Source organism: Balaenoptera ricei, chromosome 3 (assembly GCF_028023285.1).
Source record: "Balaenoptera ricei isolate mBalRic1 chromosome 3, mBalRic1.hap2, whole genome shotgun sequence".
Taxonomy (NCBI): Eukaryota; Metazoa; Chordata; class Mammalia; order Artiodactyla; family Balaenopteridae; genus Balaenoptera; species Balaenoptera ricei.
In genome coordinates, this window is record NC_082641.1 from 49,013,876 (window position 1) to 49,034,494 (window position 20,619).

A 20,619-nucleotide genomic window follows, 5' to 3' on the forward strand; every position below is an offset into this window, starting at 1 on the left:
TAAGGGAGGTGCTCATGGTCAGCACTGGAAGGTGAGAGCACAGGGGGGTCTCATTCCTGCCCAGGTCCTTCCGTCTGAGTCCCAGTTGGCTTCACTATGAATGCCTGAGGAGTGGAGGGGCAGAAGGGAATGGTGGTGAGGTGGAGAGCGGCTGTGGATTAACAAGGTGTAGTTGGGAAGAACAGAGGAGAAGTAACTTTTCAGCAGTTCTCGAACTTTAACAGGCAAAACAATGTTTAAATGCAGATTTCCTGACTCCAGTTTCAAAGTTTCTGATTTAATCTGTCTGAGACCCAGGAATCTGCATTTTAAATGGGCCTATAATGACTCTGATGCAGGGGTGATGTCCATGGACCACTGGTTATGAAACGCTGGACTGGGAAGGGGAGAAAGAGAAGATAAAAGAACTGACAGGAGGTGAGGGAATTTTTTCTGAGTCATCTTTACCTTCCTGAGAAAGTGCTGTAGCTGTCATGTGTCCTTCTACAGACACTGCTTACCTGGGGATGCATCTCCAGGTGGTGAGCAGGGGTGGGGGAGGGGTAGAGAGTGCAAAAGATTCCTTCCTGGCCAAAGAGGAAAGTTTGCCCACCAGCACATCTCCTTGGCTCTCAACATCACCTCTCCTAAGTGCTTATTTTGACAGCAGTGCTTTGGTCCCCATTGGTATTGCTCCTTTAAGATTTGTCCCTTTCTTGCCCACCTCTTCCCTGTGATAGCCTAGGAATCCTTCTGTGAGGGGGCCTCTGAAGGAAATGGAGGTGCCCTGAGCCCAGGCTGCTCCAAGCTTGTGGGTAAAGAGATTGTCTGGAGGGGCCCTATTTCCTGCCTCCATAGCAACCCCCTGGAACAGTCAAGGTGTGAGATAGGCTTTAGTCAAACTGCTTCAGTCACACGTGGCCTAATTAGAGCTCGCTCAGCTGTGGTGTGTCTGGCTTCTGAAGGCCTGGTCTATTGTTGGGTCATGGTGGCCAGACCGGTGCTCTGGGGGCAAGTGACCCTCATACAGCTTCAGAACCAAGCCTGTGCCCAGCTGGAACCCATGACCTGTTGGGCTTTCTCTGTGTGCTCTTCATGCCTTTACAACCATGTAGCCGGAGTGATGGAAATGCCACCTGTGTGCACAGTGCAGTGCAGCAAACACTGGGGATCGCGGGCAGGTGCCAGGCACTGTCCTCGGTGCTGGTGGTACCGAGAGAAAGGAAGTTTTCTTGCCAGTATGCTTGACTTTACCTCTTGAGGCTTTCAGTGACATTGCCTTGAGCAGAAGGGTAAGTCCACAGAGGCTCCCTGGGACCCAGCTGGTGCCACAGCGTCATGCAGCCACCTGGCAGAGAACGGGACGCCCGTGGCTAGATGGGTTCAGGGCTGGTGTCTCAGGGTGGCTGCGACAGAGGGAAGAGAGAGTGGAGGGCATGGGGATTAGGGCTGTGGTTCTCAGACTGGGGTGTGCTTTCCTCCAGGGGCTGTGTGAGATGATCCACTAGGAATGGGCAGAGAATACTGAAGCTCTTACTATATTGGCTGTTTATGCCCTTATATTTTTGTGGTATGTTTTAAAATTGAAGACAATGTTGATTTAATAGTGAAATGTATGTAATTTATGAATGAATGAATGAATGAGTGAATGTCAGAGATATGTGCCTGATTATTTTCCTTGTTTCACTGTTGGTTGTGCATTATGAAATAAATTCGTGACCACTGGTTTAGAGTATTGTCAAAAGAGTGGTTGAAGCACTGGACCCTAGAGTCTAGGCTGGAAGGGGAAGGAAGCCAAACCACAAGGGAGCTGAGAGAATGGGGAAAAATGGACAGAATGGGGGATGGAAGATGGAGGATACCTTAGGTGGGACAATGCTAGGTGATTCCAAAGTCAAATTTGTAACCAGGGGAGAGAGGGAATGAAGGGGGGCAGCACGCTGGATGTGTTATCCACATGGATTTTAAAGTGCCTGAGTTAATGGTAAGCTCTAGGATAGAAAAGAAGGTGGTGAGCCACCAAGATGCCAGTGGGAGGTTTGGGGATAATAGTGGGTAAACAGGTGACATGAGGAGAGAAGGAGGGGTTTACATGAAGGCAGAAGAGTAATGGTGTCTCTGGGGGTAAGGAGGACACAGATTCTCCGTCTCCAGTCCCTGGGAGTCTGGGAGGGGTGGAGTGGGATGGGCAGTGCATGGGTGAGAGAGCCAGACTCCAAAGGAAACAGGAAGAGAAAGGAATGCTCCTCACCCCCAGGCTAAAGTCAAGGGAGAGTTTCTCACCGGGGAGCAGGGGTTCCAGAGGGCACTGGAAACACTCTGGAATGAGGGGTGCAATAGGAGTAGGTGTTGGAGGAGAAGATGAGACAAGGCTGGAGGTGAGCCTGTGGGGAAAGAGGGAGCACCGCCCACGCTCAAGGCTCACCCTTCCCCACCGTGGGTGTGCTGATTTCAAATGCTCTATTTGGTGGGTTGTGGAATAAATTTTGTAAGCATAGCTGGCATTTTTTTTTAAAAGAACATACAAATGTCTTTTTATTCACAAACACAAAACATGTTATCTGTGGGCGTGCACAGTGACAGCCATAAACCATCATGCACTTTGTCAGCTGAAACCCCTAACTGAAACCCATAACCTTTTCTTTGGTCTTTTTTTTTCAAGTGATTTTTCTGAGGTTATTGGTGAGAAACACAGCTCTGAGCTTCCTGTAACAGTTCATCAAGAGTGATAATGCACTATTTCAGGAATGAGAACATGCCACCTCCACACCACCTCCACCCACTCTGCCCACACCAAGGTCCTCCTCTTCAGGATCTTTGTTACAACTTCTGCTCTGTTTCACACAGCAGTAGCAGCCATGAAGCAGCCCTTAGTACCCTAGTAGTGCCGGTGATGCCTTTTTCTACCCTAGCCATATCTCCAAGCAGAGCATCACAACCAGATTCTGAACGGCTTTGTCTGATGTTCTCAGCTGTCAAGGATCCTTCTAACTGTCACGCTTGGCAAGGTCATTGCAAGCATTTTGAATATTTTCAAAAATAATTTGTATATCTGTTTTTAAAATTTTTATTGGATTTGGTGAGTCCAAAGCTGGAATACACCGAACCCAAGCCTAACCACCTCCTAGAAAGATGCCTTCTTCAAAAACAATTGAGGCAGCATTGAGTACACCTAGAACTCTTTCTTTTCACTTGTCCCACCAGCCTTCAGCTTGGCTATTGTATCTGAACGTTTTACAACACATCATTCAATTCTTCCTCTTCATACTCAGTAATAGTAACCTTTCTTGATTGTGTTTTTCAATTTGCGACTGATCACCTTTTCCTTTCAAGAGCATAGAGTCATCTTTGACCTCAATGACTTCTGCTTTTCTGAGGCTGAACATCTTCAAGATTTAGGGTCAACTCCTCCTCTCTAACACCTGCAAAGGCATTTGAAAATGAGTCAGTTCCAGGGTTTAGTTTGTCTTTATTACACCAAATTTATTCATAATAAATTATGCAGGTGTTTTGATGAGAATCCAGAAATATTTTGAGACACCATATTTCTCTGAAATGTGAGAATTTAAGACCATTGCTGTTCCAGGACAAGTCTTGTGAATAGAGCTTTTATTGCATTCATTTGCATTATTTTGTTCACTTCTCAGAACTCTGTCAATTAACAACAGCTTGATCTTGCAGTTGAGATAGCAGAACCCAGAGAAAATTCACCCCAAGTCACACACTTGGAAGATAATGGAGCCAGGACTAGACTCAGTGTTCTCTCTGCTAGATCATTCTGCCTTTCAGAATTAAGGACAGATCAGGCAATAAGCTTGCTCCTGATCAGGCACGTGACAGGTTCAAGCTGGAAGACAACCCTCTCTGTATCTAATTCAACCCCACCTTCCTAGACATTCAGTAGATGTATCTAATTAGGAAAAAATGCAAATTATTTTGACTGTGTACCTATAAATGTTATCCCTGGAAAGAAAAGGAACATTTGGTAAATGTGAAAAAAATATGGGGAAAATTTGCATGTTATCCTTGTGTAGGGGCCATGTTAATCTTCCCTGTATTGTTCCAATTTTAGTATACATGCTGCCAAGCAATCTCCAGACTCTTTTAAAATGAATATATAATAGAAAATACCAAAGTATATGTCATATAGTAAAGATAGGTATTGTTTTGTGAGACTTTTGTGTTAGTTGTATATATGTGTAGATATTGTAAGTCGTAATATAAAATTTATTCCATACTGTGGATTGTGCTAACAAATGTTGAAAAGCCATGGGTATGGTGGAAAGACCATGAGAAAGTGGGTTCAGTTACTTGATGCCAGCCATTACTGTGCCAATAGCCACCTGCATGAGCTTGGCCAAGGAACTTAACCCCTCAGGGCTTCCATTTCCTTATCTTTAAAATGAGCAGGTCGAACTAGATGTTTTCGAGATCCCTTCCTGTAAGATTGTATCATTCTGGCAATTGTTTCATGGCATGAATGAGACACACATGCCTTCCAAATGAGAAAGGTGGGTGGAGAGAAGTGGCTGGAGCAGAAAGGCAACATTAGCCAGGTGCAGCCACCTGACATTGCCCCATAGCAACTGCTGCCCTGGTCCTCATTCTTGCTGCTTGTCATCTTGCTGGTAGCACCCCAAGATGCTGCTGCCACCAGGGTGTGAATGATGACCATGGTTAAATCCAAATTGTAGCCTGTGGACAGCAGTGGAGGTGAGGACTGCCAAACACACGCACATGGTACCACGCTTGGCACTGCTGGGTGCTCAGAAGCTGTTCTTGATGACAAGCATGATAAATATTCCGAGGGGGAAGCAAGGAAAAGGCAACCTGAATAGAGCAAGTTGAAACTTAAGGAGCCATTTTCCCTCTACTGTCTACATGGCCCTGGAATAATAGAGGCCTTCCTTAGAAAAGAATAAGGGAGGGGAGCAATTTCAGAAACTATGCAACATAAAATGCTTAGTACAACTCCTTTTCTGGTATAAATGAGTACTTAGTTCTGTGTAAAGAACAGGGACCTGTTATCACTTTTCACTCACTTGATGCATAAGATGCAAAGTTAATTTCATGGTGGAGAAACACCCAAGAGGTTGCTTGCTTTCTGTTAATATAGAAGATATCCTTGACACTGGCACATAGGGTATATATATGTACACACACACACACACACACACACACACACATACACATGAGAGCTGATAAATGCATTACATGCATAAATTATTTGTTGGTCCTGGGAGAGCAGGCACTATGACAAGAAATGAGATGTATCAGTGTGATATGCACGCACATGTAGAAATTAAGAGAGTAATTTTTTTCTTCGGGTAGCAACATGCCAGAAAACATTCTGCCTTTGAAAAACAAAAGTACAGAGATGTTCCAACAATTGAAGGTTATAGTTTTGCACAATTGCTCATTATACATTGCATTTGGAAATAGGGCATGGAGTAGACAATCGTCTTTCCCAGCCTGGATCTCTTTAGCACTGTTCCATTTAGTGTCGCCTGCTAGGTAAGATTTAACAAGATGTGGCCGTTGGCCTGGTTGACTTGAGCCTTGTGTGTCAGGAAGCAGATCAAGAGTGGGCTTTGCGGTCGGTGAACACTGTGTACTTTTGAAGAAACAAATTAATAAGTGAAGTCATTTTAGTATTTGCACTGGGCACTGAACTGACAGCTCTGGGGCCCAAGGCCCGACTGCTGCCCAGGTGCACCATGGGTATAAACGTGGAAATGACCCCACCCAGCCCTGCAGATAGATGAGCCTCTTACAGTCACTCCAGCCACTCCAGCTAGACTGAGGAGAAAAGGCATCCGAGTGGTGGGTCCCAGCATGATCATGGTTGTGCCGGAGGCACTGCCGGACAGAGTGGGGCGGAGATGTGCTTGCTAGACTCTCCTTTTATACAGGTGACTGGGGAGATTTAAGAGATGAATATCTTTCTGGCCATGACCCACCACAACTGGATTTAAACCCATGAGTCTAGTGTAGGATGTTGATGTAGCAACTTCTTCAGTTACTACGTTTACTTCCACGACAAAGACAAAACAAAACAAATTCAAAACCAAAACAAAAATACCTCCAAACAAAGTCCCAACAAAGGGGAAAAAAATTTCCAGCCCATACTCACCAAGTGGCTGTTATTTTTGGCTGTGGGCTGGGCTGGGGAGATGCTCTTTGGCCGGCTGTCACTGTGCACAGCCGTCTGACTGGAAGTTTTGTGAGCCGGGAAAGGGATGGTTATATTTGGCCTCTGGAAGGGACGTCGCTGAGATAGAGAGGCAGCTTTGGATCATAGGGTTTGAGCCCATGCCAAAGGGAGGGAAAGCAACTCACCCATTTCCAGCTGAGGAAGCTGGTGGGACAGCCCAGCTGAACCCTTTGGCAGGGCTGTTGGGGAGGTCTTCAGGGGAACACACCACACTCTTGCTGGGGGAGCTTATTTCGGTCCCATGAGACTGCTGTCCCTGGCTGAGCTGGCCAGGAGGGCTGGCATGGGCTCAGCTACAGTGCCTGCAAAGCAGGATTCACGCCATCTGTTTTCCTTTACTCAGCCCACGGCACTCAGTCTAGGCTACCTCCTGGTATTGCATTCATGGAAGTTTCTGCGTTGTTTACTAGTTATTATTCACATGTCCCGTGTCTTCTACTAGATCCTGAGTGCTTTGGTTTTACCTTTATGATCCACATAGTTTCCATACACAAGGATGTTTTAAAAATCTAACACGCACTAGGTTGCCCTCTCCCTTTAAGCTCTGGGTTATGTATACATAAAATAAATTATTAAAACTTCAGTTGTGTTATAAAAAAGAATGACACTCGAGTCATGATAGAAAAACAAGATTATTGTTTATGAATATACCACTAAAATATGCATTTTGTAAGGCTCATTGATTTATTTCCAATTCAAGAAACCACATAGACATACAAAATGGTTCATTAGATATTCATTATACCTCCTTAGCTGCTTTTAATAGAAGTGCCCACGGTGCCAATGGCAAGGTTGACATTTTCAGGGGTTGAATCGATGCTTGAAACTCATCAATTTCTTATAGGCAGTTTTGGTTTAAGGTATTTTGATGATTTTATAGAAATGTTTTACCCCATTAAAAAGCTATAACTTAAACTGTGGTGCAGGGCAGGCACACATTAGATGATAAATGGCTTTGTGTAAGAGATTTCAAATTTGTCAAATCTGCATTAAATAACTATATTTGAAATTGGTTAGAAGGTTGGGTGAATTCTCCAGGTGAAAATGACATTTGTTTTATGGATCCCTCTAAAACAGTTCCCCCAGAGTTTTCATTTGAATAAATCACATCCAAGTTCAGCACTCCAGAAACAGCTAGCATTGTAGAGTAGCATTAGCTGCTTCTCTGTTTCCTCTTTTTAGGGAAAAGGGCTCAATTTCCTCATTTGTAAAGGAAGTGAGACTAGGCAACCTGGAATGAGAATCTTTATCTCCTCCCATTCATTCATTCACTCCATATCTAGTTATTGGCACTAAAGAAACAACATACGAAACCTAGACCTTGTTCTCATGGAGATGACATCCTAGGAGAAAGACAATACACAAATAAGATAATTTCATGGATTGATAAGTGCCCTGAGGCAATAAAGGAGAGTATTGTGATGGTAAGTTGGGCAGGTGCCCCTAGCCTCTCTGAGGAAGGGTCATTTCAGCAGAGGAGAAGCCACCTGAGTGAACATCTGGAGGAGGAGCATTCCAGGAAGAGGGGCCAGCCAAGGCTGTGGTGTGGCAGTGCAATACCGTGCTCCAGGAAGAGAAAGGCCTGAGTGTTTTCTTCGTGGATCTTCTTCCCCCACCTTTAGAGCTGTCAATACTTTCCTGCACGAAAATGAATGAGGCCAAGGGTGTTGTGGGAAGTGTTCAGAAGGGAGGGAAACAAGAGGGTAGGGGACCCTGGGGTTGGGCATGGGCAGCCATGTCAAGGTAGACCAGGCTCTGCTACACTAATGAACAACCCCACATCTCAGTGGCTTAACCAAGCATAGCCTGCCTGTGTCATGTCTTATGAGTGTCTGATGGCTCCTATCTGAGCAGGGAAGCAGATTCTTGCCATCACATGTCTCCACCATCTTGAAGTCATTTCTTTTCAGTCTCATGAGTTGGGAGGGGAGAATGAGTGAAAGGCTGAATTGAATGTTTTAGGGGCCAGGTCTGCACTGGCCGCCTGCCTAGAATCCAGGTCCATGACTCTATTCTAACTGGAAAGGAGGCTGGAAACACAGTCTTCCTGTGTGCTGAGGGAGGAGTAGCTGAACTGGGGAACATCAAGCCAGTATCGGCCGTAGAGAGAAAGGAGGAAAAGAGGGGACTGTCCCCTTCTCCCTGTGTCCTTGAAGACCTGCATGGCACAGGTTCCTTCTTGGCCAGGAGTGCTGGCCAGTGGGTGGGGATGGGGAGGGAATGTCCTCACAGTGTAACTTCTTACCATCTCACTGGGCAATACACAGAGAAGAAAGGGGGAAAAATTCATTTCAACCCTGGAAGGGAGGTCGCCTATATGAACCCCCCCAGTCTAGACTAAGTCATTTTAGTGCTTGTTAAGAGTGTGGAGGCGAAGCCAGGTTTGATGCTAGAGACCCCTTACTCCTACTGGCCCACCTTCAAGGCTTCCTTCCATATGACTTTACCCCATGTTAATCCAGCTCTACTGCTCATACCTCAGACCATCCATTCTAGCCAGGACCAACTTCTTAAGACTTCCCATCCAACAGAGAGCAGGCTCCATCCCCTGTGTTCTCATCATGCTCCTGAAATGCCTGCACCCTCCTCTCTACTAAAGCCTACCAGTCCTTCTTATCTTTATGGAACCTTCCCTGCCTTCTCAGATCTCAATGGAGTGTAGTTACAAACAGGCTGGATGTCTCTTCCATTCAGCCTTCACAACTTCTCAGGTGGGTCCCTATTAACCCATCCTTTAGAGACATCTCATGCAGACCCCATAGCTTCCTGGATCACTTCCAACAATTAGAACAGCCTCAATTTTGAAAATGAGATTTATTTTCAAGTATTAAAAGTCCAGTCCAGTCTAATGTAATACTTCAGGCTCATCTCCAAATCCAAGTTACCTACATAAGCTTAAGCTCAGGGACATGCAGTTGGGAGGGAGGGGTTGATTTGCAATATTATCCTTCCTCTACCTCATTTTCCTTCTGGCTCTTCCATGGTCCAGGTTGGTATTGGTGAGATTAGAGGAAGAGGGACAAAACATATATCTCACAGCAAGATTCCCTCTAGGCTAATATTGAGAGGCCACACGATGTCCTCCTTTCTGGTAAGAACCATTATCAGTTCTTTCACTGGCACAGTTTTGGGTACTTTGAAGAACCTCCTCTCACTTATCACATAAACCTCACAGCCCCGCATCCTTACTCTTCTCTAGCCACTCTGCCCATCTTTCCATTTCTTAATGTTGTCATGTTCCTTCTTGCCTCAGAGCCTTTGCAGTTTCATTCCCTTCACCTGGAACCCTGTCTCCCTAGCCCCTTGCCTATGTAACTCCTAGTCATCTTTTAAATCTCAGCTCAAGCATCTATTCTTTGGAGAAGCTTAACTTGAACTCTCAGCCCAGGGCAGGCCCTAATTGTACACTCTCACAGCCCCTGTAACGAAGACATTAATTGTGTAAATAGTTTTTTAACATCTGTTTTCCCCACTTGAATGTGGATTCCAAGAGGGCTCGATAAATTGATATTTGTAGAAAGACAGAATGAATGCATTTTCCCAGTAAGCTCATGAGCACTTTGACATGCTAAGCAGATAGTAGGTACTCAATATATATTTGTGGAACTGACATGAAATCGAAGGCAGGAGCCATGCCTATTAATCTCTGGATTCGCCGTATGACTTAGCACATAGTAGGGCTTCAGTTAATGTCTCTTACCTAAGTGTTTTGAACAACCTCATCAGAGTTGACCCAAATAATGGAGAATTGGCTGGAATGCAATTTTGACCTATGCCTTATGGACATTCCTCAATGTCAGCATGAGTTGCTCTGTTATCTTTGCGAAGCCAGGCTTCTTACTGGCTGACTTCATATTCTGTGGTCCAGGAGGAACATGCTGTAGAAGGGGGACATGGATAATGTGACCGTAGATCCAAAGAATGACAAGGTCTAATAATTTGTCCCTTTGCTCCCTTTAGTAAACTTGTGTCTTATCAGCGCAACTTATCCAATTCTTGGTTCCCCAAACAGGGTCCACCATATGGGCCTTCAACCTGACTTGCATGAAGACTCGTTTTATTAATCACAATTAGTTGCAGATGCAAAGATTGAGGGCGCAACTAACTGTATCTGGAATCACCCCCTCACATACGAAATTAAACACTTGCACACTCAGAATTAGGTTCAAGTGGCTAATTGCACCCGGAAGTAGGTAATTGCAGGTGCAATTAGCTGCAAGTGCAATTTTTCACCCGAGACTAATGCCTCCCAAAGTAAGGAGATAAAGATTGGAAATTCAGCACTGAATGGATGTGTGGTTATTGCAACCACCTGTGATTTTAATAGTCCTCCCCCTCCCAACTTAGAGTGTGGTGGGCCTCCCTTTGGCCTTTATGAACAGTTAGATTGCTTAACTCCTTCTGTATATTCATTTTGCAGTATTCTCTTCTCCAGTTGGGTCTTCTTTCCCTTGCCAAGACCCTCTTTCTTCAGGAGATCTGGAATCCCTGGCTTTTTAAAAGACATATGTTCCTCCACTGTTCATCTGTACATCAACCCCTCAGAATATAAGAAATGGTAGATAACTTGGAAAGTTGGTGGTAACTTCCAATTAGGTCTTGAACACAGTTCCTTAGGGATTATCATTTGAACATGATAGATGGAAAGTTCTTCTCTTCAGCTTCTCCCAGGTAAGGAGAAGATAGATCCTCCATCAGACTACCCAGAAAACTGTCTTCACTAGCAGGTTCAACCTGACATATTTTCCTAATTGCTTTCTTCCTGTATTGGAGTCCAACCAGAAAAACAGAAACCAGCATAGGTTTTTTAAAAATGATTATAAAATTAAGGCAAAATTGGAAAAAATTCAATGAACTTTAAATTAAATACAGTAAAACTAACCAAAGAAACCAAAACAGTTAATACACTCCAGAAAGTCTTTTGATTATATAAACATTATTTAGGTAAGAAGTTGATCACCATAGTTGTCTTAACAGAGAGAATTTAATAAAGGGAATTAATTAAACTGGTATTAGCAGACTGAAAGGGCAAAAAGGAACCCTGAGGTATCTCAGAGATAACTGCAGGAAGCAGCTACCACCCCAAGGGCTGGGAAAACAGAGGCAAGAGGCTGGGCTTATTAGCACTAGAAGCTTGGAGGAGGAGTCCTGTACTGGAGCTGGCACACATACCTCTGGTGGAAGAGTGCTGCCTCGCTGGCTTGGTACCTCAGCAGCTTGGGGGAGGGGTCACAGAGAGCTGGGACCCAGAACTCTGAGGAGAGGGCACTGTCCAGCTGCTTCTGGTGCCTCAGGAGAGAGACCCTGCAGAATGGGATTCAGAGCTTTGAGTAGGGCTGCCACCCAGCTGGTACTGCCCTGTGGACAACTTGTGAAACACTGCAGCACACTTTCACAAGGGAGAAAATTCCTTCAGAGTATGCCATGGAGCCTGGGGCTCGTGCGGCTTGGATTAAACCAGGATGTAACGTCTTGATATAAGAGGGGAAAGGATTTTGGAAGAAGGCATGAAGGAGATGAATGTGAGCCTGTGCAGGGTGTGTACTTTCATGTGTGTCTTATTCTTTATGTCCAGCATTTTTCTTTGCATGGCTTTATTTATTTTATTATGAAGGAAATGTGTGTGCGTGTGTGACAGAGACAGAAAGACACAGAGAGAGGGAAAGAGGGAATACGACTGTCACAGTGAATGCAGGCCAGTGGTGGTCCTAAGGTGGTGGTCTCAGCAGGTGTCCACAGCCGGCTCCGTGCAGTGCTCTTTCCTCACAGCCCACCTGACCGATCAATATCCTCTTTCCTTCTGGCTGTGAGTTCAGGGCTGCCTGAAGCCGACCTCCCGACCTCCGCAGAGTGCTGACTCCTCCACCTCCCTGCTTAGTCAGTCCAAGGTGGGATGGGAGCCCACTTGCTAAGCTGGAGGCGGCCTCAGCTGAACGCCAATCTAATGGGGTGGTGGACCCCTTTGAGCTCCCTCTGGCTGTTGAATCTGCCATTGTTTAGATGCTGAGGTGTGCGGGGACAAAGCCCGGCAAGAAAGCGGAGCGATTGCAGCCAGAGGGGAATGGAGGAGGGCAGTGGCCTTGGACTGGACCTGGGCACCTGCCCCAGCAGACTCACGCTCCAGGGCTGGGCTTGGGCCGTGAGGTCCGGAGCGCTCACTGCTGCTGCGGGAAGGTGGTATTCACTCTCCGGCTCCAGGGGCAGCTCCTGGTGGATGGATAGATTGCTTCAGCCCAGCAGTTCCATTTGGCAAGGGAAGCAGATGTGCCTTTGCCCTTATCACCCTGCTTGGTGGCAACTTAAGCCTCTCAAGAGGGGACTTAAATATTAGAGGAAGTTGGGTCACCTACCAATGGTTTGGACTAAGGAAAAAAATTTCTTCCCAGGAAAATAATAAAACCACATGAAAGAAATGCTGGAATTAGGGAAAAGAAAACAGCTTAAAAAAAATCTGACTAACCTACAATAGTCACTAATATCACATAAAGATATATTTCCCCACCCCTCCCTTGTGCAAATAGTTTGTTTAGCCATTCGTTCATTCATTCCTTCCATAAGTATTAGTTGAGTGCCTACTATTACAGGCACCTGGAGATAAGTCCCTGAACAGGACTGATAAAAATCCTAGCCCCTGGGGAAGCTTATATTCTTGGGGAAGAGGGTCAAGTATCTTGCACATACAATTTCTTATGCAGTTTTCACTTGTCGGTCTATCTCATGAGCACTTCCCTTGTCACTGTGTCATCTTCATACTCACTGTTCTGGAGACTACTTACTTTTCCAAGTGAATGGATCAGAGTTTATTTAACCATTTCACTACTGCCAGGTATGAGCTCTCTTTCCCGTCTTCCCAGGTTTAAATAATGCTGTGATAAATATATTTGTATAGGTGGATTAAAAAAAATTTTTTTTCCTGTATTTTGGTTACTTACCTCCTTGGCTATATCTTTCACAGCATCAGGTAGGACTCCTCGTTACAAACAACATAGCCCAAATCTGGTTAACTTAAAGAGAAAAGGAACATATTGGAAGGTTATCCATCCAGTAGTTTACAGAATTGGCAGAAAGCTGGAGAACCAAGCTCAGAAAAGCAGCAGGAATGTGGGATTGGGGCAGCAAAAGTAGAGGCCAGGTCCACCCCCGGGAACAGTGTTCATGAACCTTGTGGCATCCCTTTCTCCTGGACGAGGCCTCAGTGCCTCCCCCAGCTCTACCAGCATCAGGAGGAATCTTCATGCTCCTTGAACCGTTGTCTCACACCCTCCTTTGAGATTCCAGGTTCAGGGCTGGCCAAGATTTGGCCAGCTGTGTGGATCTCTGCCTGTCTCTCTGTTTCTAGGGAGTAAGGGGAGGGAATAGCTATCCTTCCTCTACCGTCCTAGGGGGAGGTAGGTTTCTGCCTCAGCCCTGCAGACAAGGAGAGTGGTGGATCCTGGGTAGGAAAAAGGAAAAGTATTCACTACAAACACATTCTTTTACTTATTATATGTGTTTATGATATGTAAGGGGATGGAGAGGTAGGGGCATAGTTAACAGCACCATTCAATTTTGTCTGCCAGTGGAGGAGACAAACACTGCTCAGCAGGGCTGGCATATGACCCAGGGTGTTAGGTACCACCACCAGCCCTGGTGTACTCAACATTCAAGAAATGTAGGTGAAATTCACATGGATTAGCTCTATTCTATAGGTAAGGAAACTGGGGCTTGGAAGGGATCTGTGATTTATCCCGGATCACACAGCCAGGAAACCTAAGCCAGCCAGACTTTACTATAGGTCTTCTGAAACCCCTGTGGGTTAGAGGATGACTTGACGAGTTCTGCTTCCCAGCACTGGGATGGCGGCTGGTATAAGGGATGCCTGGAGCAATCCAGGCAAAGGCCCTTTCAACAAAGGGGCCTTTGTAACAAGCCTTTCTTTGTTTGGCCACCAGACTGTTCCCTGGAGTAATTAAGGTCTGTAGTCCTTAGATATAAGGCTGGCTGACCTCTTGACAGTAATACAGGAATATGAGCTTAGGTGCAATGCTGTGTTTGAAATGCATGAGCCAGGGCAGCCCTCCTCCCAAACACCTGGGCACGAGCCATGTGGCTGGACACTGTCTCTCCTGCCTTGGTAGGACAATACCCACTGGTCCTAAGGAATGAGGTATAGTGGCACTCTCCTGGGCAGTGCCAGGCAAGAAGGCTGGCATGCAGCCCCTACTGCTGTGGCTGCATCTTCAGGACCTGCAGATGGACATCTGGCCCGCTGCTGCCTGAAAGAGAAAGGTCACAACCTCCTGAGGGTCCTTGAGTACAAGGCAGTGCCCGCCTGCATCTTTTCTGTTGGTGCACAGTGCCCTCCTGGGGTGGTGAGTAACTGCTATCCTCTTTGCTTGGGGAGATGGTCTCCCCTTGATTCCCATGGGTTCTTAGGAGCCAGCATTAAAATCAGCTTGTGTTTTCATTTTTCCTCTGTGAGTCTGTACTTTTATGTTCAAGGTCCCTCATCTAGAGGAGGAAAGACAAGCTTGACTGTCTCTGGAACTGGGAAATTAAGCTTTCATCAGATTTGTACCCCTGGGGACTGTGAGGGTCACTGGACAGAAGCTGGGTCTCTGCCTTCAGAGCACTTTTGATGTCTTTTAGGGTGGGTACCACTTGGAGGGGAAGAGAGAGAAGGTGCTTTCATTAAGAACAGTGCCCTGGTCCTGCCTTTGCTCTTCCTGAGCCCCCAAACACATTGGTGTAAAGCTCACGTGAATAGCAAATCAAGGAGTTTCAGGGTTTAGATAGAAGTGGAACTTTAGCATTGGTAGAGTTAACATCTCTGGATTCTACTGTTTGTGTGAGCCCTCAAGGGCTCATGACATGAAGGGATTTTCAATTGTGTTGAAACACACACTTTCCTCACACGCGCGGGTGGGTGACACTTCACTACTGAGAACCCGGAACCAGGGTTTCAGCAGAGCTTGGGGCTCTCGGCTTCTCTTCACCAAAGGCAATCTGTGAGGGGATCTTTATGCTTCAGTGACTTTTGAGAACTCAGGGAGTCATGAGGGTCTCTGCAGGGGGCTAAGTCCCCCGGAATGTGTGGTGAAGGTCCTGTGTCTCAGACTCACCCTTCACCACTTGCCCTCATGCCCCCTGCCTCTCCCGGAACCCTCAAGCTTGTGATCAGTCTCTTTCAGGCTCAGCCTCTGCTCACCTTGAGCTCAGTGTGGGCAGCGGGAGTGGTCCTCCTGGCTGGTGCACATAGTTCAGGGCTGCAGTGTCTGCTGAGAATTTAAAACCAATAATAAAATCGACTCTAAGTCAGTCTGCTTTTTATTGTCCCCATGCCGGCAATTCTAAACAACGTCAGTGATAAAATACTTTTTTCCCCCAAATCTTTTGTTGGTCCACATTCTAAACAATTGCTGTGGTGACTGTTGAATTTCAATTATATACATTCATGTATATATACATATACATATACATATATATATATATATATATATATATGCTTCAGATTAGCATATTTTATTACTTATCCTTTAATAAATATTATATCCCACATGAAAGTTAATTAGGAGAACTTCCAGCAAGAACAGTTCCGGATGGTTCGAGCTGGCTTCAGGCACAGTTTGTGTCTCCAGCCCCCATGGAGGTAGGTACTCCTGCATTTAAACAATAGGTAAACGATGATACCACGATGAATGCAAAGCCAAGAAACAAAACCTGAGTTAACTCAATTTTCTTCTACATGACCACTTGACATTTTAGTGTTTAAAATTTAGTAAGTGCAAATTTTAGTTCATACATGAAGTGTTTGACTGAATTTGAATTGTATCTTTAAAATTAAAATCTATTCTTTTTAAATGATTGTTTTAAAAGTAACAAATAATAAGAATAATAACAATTACAGATTATGACATGATTATCATTGAAAATAATTTTGTCACATAGAAGAGGGTGTTAAAAAAATGATCCACTTTGGGTGTCACATATGCTAGGTCCACCACTGTCTGTGCTGATTCACATGACAGAAATCACTAGCTTGTTGAAACAGGAGGGATTACTAATCAGGCTTTAAGTGGCCTACAAACATTGTGAAGGACTGGACAAGCAGGTTCTAGTCAAGAGCTCCCAGAAACAATTCCAGAGCTCAAAGAATTATTGTGAGATATGACTGAGGAAGGCTGTGGCCCCACCTGTCCTCTGCAGAGCCCACCACCTCTGCATGATCTGGACCAGCCAAGTAAAAACCTCATGCCCTGCCCACCTGGGCTCTCAATTGAGGTCTTGCGCCAGTACATGCAATTGGCAGAACCTACTCCCATCTGAATCCCTGCCTGCAGAGGAGGATGGAAAACTTAGTTGTTTTCCAGTTATGCAGTATAGGATGGTACCCTGGAGAAGCTTGGAAAGGAGGTTGACCAAGCCAGTGCACAGCATCCTCTCCAGTGACCCAGCTAGGTTTGTCCATGCCACCTTCCTCTGGTCTCTGGAGGGGTAAGGACCTCCCCTGTTTGACAGCCAGGTTCTGGTCTGTGCTGGCTTCTGGGTAAAATGGCTGGCTCTGTAGTCAAGCATTTCCAATGCAGCCATTCTTGTGGTGTGCCACCTCTCCTCCACTTAGCAGGTATCTTCTCTGCTTGGGCTGTCTGTCATCGCTGTCCTGGTGGGTGCATCGTGAGTCTTCTCTCCAAGTCTTCTTTATATTAGCTTACTAACATCTGTCAGGGAAGAGTGGCTCAAAACACCCACAGCTCTCTGTGATGCCACCCCTAAACGCCACCCCACTTAAGTACATGCATTTGTATCATCATTATTCTTTTATAGTGACTTTCAGGGATTTTTCTCAATTTGCAGATTAAATGTGACTCTTGTCCTCAAGTTTGCATTATCATTCTCATGACATTAAAAATACTCTAATTTGCATTTATACTTGGGCCCCCAAACCTTTTGGGGACAGTGTGTAGCTGTGAGTGATGTTGGGACTGAGGAGTAGGCCCTGGAGGGTGACAATGCAGACAGTGGCTGGATGCAACTTTGGTGTGAAAGCGCCGGCCGAGGCCCAGCCTTGGAACCCAGTGTCCATCCTGCAGCCCGGGAGACAGGGCCCGCCTAGCAGTCACAAGCATCAAGTGAAGCTCTGCTCACAAGGCCAGAACAAAAGAGGCCGTGGTGATCTGCAAGGGAAGAGGCTGGATTTCTTTCTCTTGCAGCCTCTTGATAGCTGTGTGACATAGACCATGACCTCTCAGGGAAGGGATGTTCCTTATGTTGATGGTGGCTCTTACTTCTAGTGAAGTGGGACTGGGAAAGGAGTTGGCACAGAGGGAAGCAGGATTGGTGGCATCAGGATATTTCCTTCTGGATTGTCTCAGGAGGAAGCGCCTGAGACAGCGCCGACGGCCAGCATGGCAGGCTGGCTCCCTGCTCTACCCTCCCTGTCCCTGCCACCACCAGGACTCTTGGAAATGTGCCCACAGTCCTGACCCCCAATACAGAGTGCAGCTGAGGAAAGGAGGGGCTGCAATATCTGCTTCCTTCCCCAGTCCAGTGACCTACGCAGGCTCACAGGTTCACACCACTCTTCAGAAGCCATTCCTTTCTCTTCCCTGCAGCCTCCTAATGGCCTGAACCCCATTTTACTTCAAATAATGGGGACACAGTTTGACCCATTAACATTTCCTCTACTGAATACAGGAGGTCCCATTTCCTCATTTATTTTTTGTATATTTTACTTTATTTTTTAAAATAAAAATTGTATATAGTTAAGGTATACAACATGATGATTTCATATGTATACACATAGTGAAATGATTACTACAGTCAGTATGGAACATGGACTTTTTTCCCCAGAATCCCTGTTTTCTTCAAAGCATGGTTTCCCAGTGTCCTGTAAGAATAGGACATGCCACATGTTCAGTTTTTATATATATATATATATATATATATATATATATATATATATATATATATATATATAAATATCTGTTCAATTCATGTATATATGTATTTGTATATATAGACAGACGTGTATATATGTATACATATATATGTATACACATATATGTATACACATGCAATGCACACAATGTCTATATATACACATGCAATGCACACATAAATTTATTATTTCTTTCTTCCTGGTTTCCATTTATCAGAATGACAAGGCATCTTGCTGATGCCTCCAACCAACTAGGAAGTCTCTCCAAAGGAGGACATGGTCAAGATCAGGCTCTTCTCCAAAGATACAGCTGATTCCAACCAGTACATTAAGATTCTGAAGTTAAGAGCACATTGTGAAACATGAATCGATGTGACATTGTCAAACAAAATGACCTGTGGGCTTGGGAGGTTGGCGCTTGTAGGAGGCCGAAGTGTGCATCTTAATCTTGATTTCCTTTGGGAATATCTCCTCCATTGTGTTCCTGACTGTGATTATGTTCTCGTGCAATAAAAATAGCTCTAGTCTCCTGGGCCAGACAATTCTTTTTCTTTCTTTCTTTCTTTCTTTTTTTAAACACAGGACAAATTGTTGTTTTATTTTTTGAGCAGGAACAACTGTTTGGTTTTTGAGCCTTAATGTCTACATGTGTATACAAAATCCCATCCCATTAAGAGGAAAAGGATTGAATTTAGAGTCCTGCTAGGTGTGTAAATTATTTAATGCACAGGGACCTCAAATGTTCAACTAGAAAGCCAAAGTTCAGCATTCAGAGTTCAACCTCAAAATGGCATGAACGATCCAATACATAAGCACAGATTTCTTCCTTTATATCCATAATCTCAGGATATTATAAAGCCTTTAGCCTTAAGAAAATTTCAGTTGGGATTTGTATTTAACATCAAGCTTATCTTTTGCTTGGTTTTAAATGTATAGTAGGGACTGGGTAAGCTGGGTAATAATAGAGGTTCTGAATTCTAATATAGGGTTTGTCTCCCTATCTCTTCTTCCCTGTCAATACATGATTTGGAAACTTCTCTACTGGATATTGTCATATAGCTGTTTTTTTGGGGATCTTGAACAAAAGCATAGTGGTTAGAGTATCCATCCATCTCCATATCTGGACTTCACTCAGGCCCTCCCTAGGCTCTGTTTCAATTTCTTTGGCTATGTACTTCAGTGAACTGCAAACAAACAGATCATTTTGCTGATGGTGATAAGGCGGTAATAGACTTTACTTCATTGCCTAGTGCCCTTCAGATATGCTTCCTCCAAAACTCCTCAGCAGAACAAATGTAGTTACTGAATTTGGTTACTGGTACACAGTGAAATAATAGCTAAATAACATAGTTACATGGTTATAATATAGTTAAATCATGCAGCAAGTTGCACACAATAGAAAATGCAGTTAGGCAGAGAGAATGAAATTAAGGGTTAGAGGTAAAAGAGAGGATGTATCTTTAGATGTGATTTGAAATGAAAAGCAGACACCCTTGGAAGGACATAGAAAGATGTCACCAGATGATGCCTGAGGAAGTGACTTCTCTTGTCAACTAAGGCAAGGCTGGATAAGGACAGTGGGAAGGACGTGCCCAGTTGGTTATATATCTTATATATTCCTTTCTTGCCCCTTCTTCAGCAGCCATCCTCATTTAGTCCTTATTACCTCTTTCCTGGTCTTTACAGTTGTTAAATAGCTGATCTTCCAGTTCTCCTCTGAGTCATCCCACGAAGCACTGCCAAATCAATTGTCCTTTAACACCATGCTGATTATATCATTCTTCTGTCCCACATCCTCCAGAGCTTCTTTTTACTTGCTGAAGCAGAGTAGCCAGTTTCTTAGCTTGGCATTCAAGGCTTGTGACATATTCTTTGTTCTAGCCCTACTGTTCAAAGTGTGTCCCAGCACCTGGACATCACCTGGAAACGTGTTAGAGATGCAGCATCTTAGGCCCTCCTCAGGCTTATTAAATAGAAATCTGCATTTTATCCAGATCTGCAGGTGATTCCTATGCACAGAAAGTTTGAGAAGCACTGCTCTAGCCAAGCCAGAATACTCACAAATATACTCCCTACTTTCCTTTTTTAACTTTTGCCTGTGGACTTACCTCCACATTTACTCCATCTTTGCCTAAGCACACATGGGATCCTTTTTTATGATGATCATCTCAAATGTAACTTCCTCCATGGAACCTTTCCCAGTTATCCCATGGACCAGGCAGATTAACCTTGAGAATGCCTGTCAAGCCCTTTATACATTGAACTACCCCTGCTGAAGGGACAGCTTTGTTTATACCCCATGACCTGGTCCTTTTGGCCACAGAGAATTGGTTCATGGTTGGGTAATCAGCACTAGAGTATTCCATCTAGTGGCTGGCCAGTAACGAGCGTGGCCACATGAAATGTGAGTAGGGCACAACTAAATTTTCTCTCTCTCCTTTTTAGAAATTCAAATAAGGCAGTTTGCAGTGATTGCTAAAACTAAGCACCAGGAGATAGAGTGAAGGTC

At 44.8% G+C, this 20,619-nt stretch overlaps 1 pseudogene; it reads right to left on the minus strand.

Moving 5' to 3' along the window:
* Positions 1–3,975: 3,975 nt before the first annotated feature.
* On the minus strand, positions 3,976–4,070 carry LOC132364180 (U6 spliceosomal RNA; annotated as a pseudogene).
* Between the last annotated feature and the right edge of the window lie 16,549 nt (positions 4,071–20,619).